Source organism: Onychomys torridus, chromosome 15 (genome assembly GCF_903995425.1).
Source record: "Onychomys torridus chromosome 15, mOncTor1.1, whole genome shotgun sequence".
NCBI classification, from domain to species: domain Eukaryota; kingdom Metazoa; phylum Chordata; class Mammalia; order Rodentia; family Cricetidae; genus Onychomys; species Onychomys torridus.
The window spans coordinates 37,645,083-37,652,127 of record NC_050457.1 but is presented as its reverse complement, the minus strand read 5'-3'; the positions used below and the strand labels follow the sequence as shown (position 1 = coordinate 37,652,127).

Below are 7,045 nucleotides of genomic sequence, written 5' to 3'. Positions count from 1 at the left end.
GGGAAGGCCTGAAATCTTCCAACTTTCCTGAGGCACACTCAAGGCACTGCCACAAATCAATAAACAATCAAAAATTCTCTAGGTTAATGAGCAATACCAAAGCAAAGAGGAATGTTTTGTGAACTGGGAAGACAGTACACGTCACAACAGAAATTGATCGGCTTATCTCTTCTATGAATACCTTTTGGGATGAAACCTCTCCTGTTTCATAAACACCTTGATACATCTGGAATACACTCACAGAGGGGAAAGAGAGCAAGACAGTGAGAGCAGGTGGGTGGGGGAGGATTTCTTTACCGTGAATTCAGTCAGATACACATGGAAGATTTGTGAAACTGCCCTAATTTGAAGAACCTAATCAGGACAGGATTGCTAAGCAATGTACCTATTTCATGAAATCTGGTTGTTTTGTTAATATTTGTAATGATATGCTTAGGCTTGGACCTAATCTATGTCCCTTGCTAGGGGTCTGAGGAACAGCTGATAGCTAACCAAACTCACAGCAACCAACCAAGGCCACATGCATAAGGACGTGGGAACTTGCCTCAGTCAGAAAGTCTTAGCTGTAGAAGGGAAGTGTGCTGAGCTTTTGACTTGCTTCCTCTGTGTTCAAGTCTTGATTCTGGAGGCAAGAGACAGGGGTGGGCTTCTGTCAGTGTACCTATCTGTAGCAACACTCCCCTTCTTGTCTTAGGATTCTGGTGGGCTGTCCGGGCCACTGAGATTGGTCCAGTGATGGACATATGCAGCAACACAGGTCACAAGTTCTTCCCTTAGGGCTTCCTAATTAACGAGTTCTGAAGAATTCTTCAGCTGGGAAGCTTCAGACATGTACCCAAGGCTGATAAGAAATGTCCACATTTCCAGCCTCATGAGGACAAGTCTTGGGGAATAAAGTTAACACAGAGGAAGAAGTAGAAAACAGAGAAGGAGGAGGAGACAGCTCCTAGCTTGGTTGTAGTAATCAAAAAAATACCCCCCCTTTAGGTTTATCTAGTTTTATAAGTTAAAAATCAGGATTCTGTTCTGTTCTCTAAAACACTGTGGATGGGAGCTTTCCTAACAAGATTCACAAATATCCCCCTGCCTCAGGCAACATCACAAAACCTGCGCTTTGGGACAGATAAAAGATGAAACTCATCATACACACCAGAACACTTCTGAAAATAAAGGGGGTATTATGAGTGATGATATGAGGACAACAAGCCTAAGTTACAAATGTAGTCACTTTACTATTGCTGTGATAAAATACCACGGCCCAAAGGCAACTTATAGAAGTGTGGATTTGGGGTTTTGTTTGTTTTTTGAGATGGGGTTTCTCTGTGTAACAACAGCTTTGGCCTGGAACTCGTAGACCAGGCTGGCCTTGAACTCACAGAGATCCGCCTGCCTCTGCCTCCCGAGTGCTAGAACTAAAGGCATGCACCACCAATGTCCAGCAAGAAGTAGGGGTTTTTTGTTTGTTTGGTTGGTTGGTTGTTGTTGTTGTTGCTTACATTCCAGAGGGTGAATCCATAATGGTGAGGAAGGTATGGTAACAGGTGGCTACAGCAGGAAGCTAGCTGATCACATTTCATTATACAGAAAGTTGAGAGAGAGAGAGAGAGAGAGAGAGAGAGAGAGAGAGAGAGAGAGCGCCAGAAATGAGTGAGGTCTCAAAGCCCCCCCTCAGCAAGGTACTCCCTCTAGTAAGGTTGCACATCCTAAAAATTCTATAATCTCCCCCAAACAGTGCCGCCAATTAGATACCAAGTATTCAAGTATGGGGACATCATGTGGGGACATTTCTAATTCAAACTACTACAGTCACTTTTAAAAAGAATCTAGTTTTTGGTGTGTAATGTGTGTCTATGAAAATTGTCAGAGGTCATTACATTCATTGGGGGGTCTAGGGCTCTTGGTAAGTTGTGACACATCCACTATTGAGTACAGACGGACAGCCCATGTCCAGCTGATGTTTGCATGTTTCTATTGGTGTCCTAAGCTGAAGAGACTTAGGGACATTCGGGTGGAAATTCGTAAAACCAGAAAATTCTGGCTTGCTCTCTTCTGGAACAGACACCGACTGCTCAGGATGTGGACTGTGCTCCTTTCTCTTAGAAAGTATCTCTGATGCTCAAGGTATGCTCTCCCCATCCCCATGACAGCCACCTTCATAGGATGGGGTGCTGATTTGTAGTACACCAGTCATGAAGTCCACCAGTTCATGTAGACCCAGAACCAAGTGAGGCCAATTGGGTTTTTCTTCCAACAACTTCAGACTAATAGTAGTGAATCCTCAGGTGGTTGGGAAGGCACCTGTATTGATTTGGGAGCCATAGGAAGCCACATTTGGCAATTTGGTCAGAAAAGTCAAAGAAAGCTTGTCTTCAGTGAGAGAGAGAGAAAAAGCACATGTCCCCAGAGCAGTGGACATTGGAGGCAGAATTTGTTACTAAGTTGTAGTCATGACTCCCAGGCATAGTCCTTCAGGCTGGGCTATCTTCCTGCTTGGGGCTCAACGAGATACCACACACATTTTGCTGTAGCTAACTTAAATTGATTCCTATTTCTTTCACCCAAAAGTATCTGAACTAATAACAAGGACTATCTACTTGTAATTTTAGAGCTGAGATATTCCCTCAACAATTTATGGGCCAAACAATTCCCTTTCGGTATCTTACTTTCAAATCCAAATATTGATTTGTTCCTTCTCTGACTCAAGCTGCACATACCCTAGAAGAGGAGATGATCCCAACACTATGAGGTCACATGGGATCTATGTGGACTCAGTTGGGACCGAAGACAGATAAACATTTAGGAGTAGCTCCTTCCCTTCCTATATTCTCTAACTTGGTACCAATATTTAAGACTGGCTGTCAAGAATGATTGAACTTGGTCACTCACTCCATTTTCCCTAAGGTAGACAATTCATAAAACACAGCAATTCATGAACTTTCAACTGAAAATTTTGCAGAACTGCTTCTAGGAAAACTAGGAAATGAATAGAAGTTGTTGTTTTTCTCCAGCTCTTCTTCCTGAATGTTTCTCTCTTTGGGACCTCCACTATTCCTCCACCCATCTCCCCCAGAGGACAGTCCCTGACAAACTAAATCATAGTGAAGTGTTAGTTCTATTAGTTGTGCTTGTAGTTTTTAGAAGTATAGAGAAGGATGTGGCAGAGAGAGGTGGCTCATGCCTTTAATCCCACACCTAGGAGGCAGAGGCAGGTGAATCTCTGTGAGTTTGGGGCCAGTCTCGTCTACAGAGTGAGTACCTGGACTGTAGCATGAATCTTAAAAGGTCTTATTAATAAAAACAAACCCAGAGCCAGATATTGGGGTGAACACTGAAAATCAGAGAGACAGAACCAGCCACAGCTTCCTCACCTTGCCAGTTCCTCAGCTGATCCTGTTTCCTCAGACTGGAAGCCTCTGAGTCCTCATCCGGAATGAACCTCAGCTGAACTGCTGCTCAAAAGCCTGAAAGCTTAACAAGACTCTAGTTCCTGATCCTCATGCCCTATATACCTTTCTGCTTCCTGCCATCACTTCCTGGGATGAAAGGCATGTGTCACCATGCCTGGCTGTTCCCAGTGTGGCTTTGAAATCACAAAGATCCAGACTGATCTCTGCCTTCAGAATGCTAGAATTAAAGGCGTGTGTGCCACCATTTTCTGGCCTCTATATCTAATGGCTGTTCTGTTCTCTGATCTCAGATAAGTTTATTAGTGTTCACAATATATTGGGGAGCATAGTATCACCACACTGGACAGCGAGGACTACACAGAGAAAAACCAAAAAAAAAAAAAAAAAAAAAAAAAAAAAACAAAAAAAAACAAACAAAAAAAACCCAACAACAACAACCAACCAAACAAAAAAGAAATATGGAGAGGAGAGGACATTGTGAACACAGAGAAATGACTCTCCAGTGCCAGCTCTTGGGCTCCAATGTGGATTGGTAGAGGAACTGTTGGAGGTCATCTAATTGTTCTAGAAACTTCTCGAGTTACACATAAAGCCTAAAAACTTGGTAAAGAAGGCAAATATAGGATAGAGTGACAGCATTCAGGGTCCCTTTGGCTTTTACACAATCTTTTTTTTTTTTTTTTTAACTGGTTCAAATTGTTTTATTTCCATTTTTAACACTAGCAGGAGTCCAAAACAGACTGATATCCATGAGCATAGTTTAAATGTAATAAATGGAGTTAAGCTATATACATTAAAGAAAAAGGAAAGGGAATTTTTTATCTATATCAACCTTTTCCTAGTGGTACAGTTTCCGATTAGTAGAACTAAACACATCCTTTTCTCAATTTAATTTAGGATGAAGTAATAGGACTTTTATGATCAACTTCATAAACTGTCTTTAAGGAGAAAATGAATTTGAAGTGGGTGTCACCATATTTACCAGTGAACTGGCTGCATAGTCACCTTGGGTCTTTGAAGTCTGGCTATCATAAGAACTAACAAGAGCAAGTTCATGAGGCCCACAGGGAACTTGATGGCTGTGACGTCCAAGGGGAGGGCACACACCACACATCACAATGATGAGAGCTAATGCACCTACCCTCTGAATCCACGTAAAAAATTATTACTCTCATTCAAACTAACTGGAGGTCAAACAGTTTAAAAAGTCAGAATGAAGACTAAAACTCTTTTCTTTTCACATAGAGGAGGGATACTCCTTCAGCTCCATTTAAAGTGAATTCTGTGCTGAGTCCCTGCTCCTTCAGAATAGTAAACTGAAAGTCAGCTATTGCTAGCAAAGCTCCAGTGGTCCCTTTCCCACCTCAAAGATGTTTCACACAAAAAGGCTATTGGTTTGGCTAGAAGTCCTCTGAGGAAGTAGTGTGGAGATAGAGGCAGGCTGGCCCTGAAGACCTATCCTCTACAAGCCACCCTGTGCCTGGTGTCCCCAGGGGCCATTTACCACCTCACTGCCTCCGAGAGCACCAGAGGCTCCCATACACATGGAGTGGAGCAGAGATTACTATGCGGTCCCATGGGGAGGAAGAGATACCATGCTTTGCTGACCAAAACCTCCAGAGTAGTCAAAAATCTAGAGGATCATAGCCCAACTGGCCAGAAGAGCAGCTTTGGAAATATCTGTCTACTCAAGGGGCATGGGAAAACCAGGGTAGTGGCAGGTTGAGTAGGGCAACACCTCAGAAACACGGGCGACAGTGACTTGGGCCAAAGCATGGAAGTGAAGAGCTGATAAGGCCGCTGTTACTGCTACCACCTCCTGCTGTCTATGCTCCGGCAGACATTGGGCAATGGGAACTGAAAAACTGATGGATGGAGAGTGCTGTTGGAGCACACAGGACATACCTTAGCAGAAAAGAGAGGATACTAAATACTTGTCCTATTGGCCTTGAATGTTCTGTGCCAGGCAAAGAACTCTGGAGCATGTGTAGGGTTCCTGAGAACAGTTGATGAACAGAGATGGGGTGGGATGGGCACTGCTCCTATAGGCAACACTGGGCTGAGGACACTAGCAGTGCCACATCTTCCCGGTTGCTGAAGAGCAGGTGAAGGACAGGCTTTATTGCACTTTCTCATTCTTAGGAAACATGGTTGCCCTGCAGAGGGTCTCCTGATTTGCAGAAAACACTGCACATCAATGATAAGGCAGAATCGCAGGTCACCTCTGCTCTAAAAGAAAAATAAAAGTCCACCAGCTGGACTTTTCAGGGACAGCTTCTGTACTGGGATCCTTGGGCTGGATGGACTGTGTCTGGCCAGGGCACTGTGTGGCAGGCAGAATAGCTAACTGGCAGATGCCTTGGGAAGGTGCTGCACCCAGAAGAGTTGGGGCACACTTTCCCAACAGGGAAGCTTCTTGGCCAACATGTAAGCTCCATAAAGAGGTTGGAGCCATGATACTCAAACTCCAATATGCCTGACTCCTTTTCTCCTACTTTTGGCTCAGAAAACCCAGAGGAGCAGAGATGCTGAGCTGACCTGGGAGGATTCCTGGATCCTGCTCCATGGTATCAAACTGGAGAAAACAAAAGGATCTAAGGGGTTGGAAAACAAAAGAGCAGTTTACATCAGACATTGATTTTTAAAGTTTTTTTGAGCTCAGGAAACTGGAGGCAGATACCATGCAGAAAGGCCAGCCTGGCTGGCTGTCCATTGGTCTATCCTGAGCAGTTCTGAACATTCATATATAAATGGGGTGGTACCGTTTATGGTTGATCTTTTTCCTACAAGTTGGGCAAGTGTTAGCATTCTTAAGGGAATCACGGAGTCACTGGCTACAGACGACATGGCCACATTCTGTAGAAACAATCAGGAGCCCATTCTGCACAATCTCAGAGTATCCATCCATGCAGATCGGACAACTGACAGTTCCTGAGGGCCTGAGAGTCCTGTAGCTCCTTCACCCTTGGCGCTTTGAGGAGTATGGGTAGTCACATACACATCTTTGTCCCTAGACAGTTCCTCATCATCACTGCTCACCACACAGCTATCAGCAAGCATGGTCTTGGTGCAACCTCCTCCCATTGCTTCTTGGTCTTCTCCTTTCTTCAACAATCACGACAGAATCATTGTGAGTCAGGTCCACAACTACAGGCTCCAAAGATTCACAGGTGAGGTCCACGATTTCATCTCCAGCAGTTTCCACAAGTTCTATGGGTTCTGCTTCCAAGGAAATTTCAGGGGTTGAAGTTGTTTACCAAGTTCGCTTCTAGGTTTGTCTAGAACCTACTGTTCCACCACGCTGCTTTCTTTGAAGGTTTCTTGTGCTCATTGTGCTCACCGGCTTCAATCCACAGAAAAGGAAGTGATATACACCAAGGTTTATGGGGAGGTGGGATGTTCTCAATCTCTCATGCCCACTGAATACTCATCCTGTGGCTTACAATCTGGAGCCAATTAGATGTCCAGTATTTCCAAGTTTTGGAGCTGATGTGATCAGGCAGATAGATGTCACAGCCAACGCACTCCAGCAAGGATGTACCTCCTCCACCAGCCTCGGAGGAGACCCGCTCCCTTTTACACAATCTTAAGGGATTTTCCCTTTGCTTTATTGTTCTTAGGTCCGAATTCCTAGTCAG

The 7,045-nt window shown here is 44.3% G+C and overlaps 1 pseudogene; it reads right to left on the bottom strand.

Moving 5' to 3' along the window:
• Positions 1-6,081: 6,081 nt before the first annotated feature.
• On the bottom strand, positions 6,082-6,815 carry LOC118596492 (annotated as a pseudogene).
• Positions 6,816-7,045: the final 230 nt, after the last annotated feature.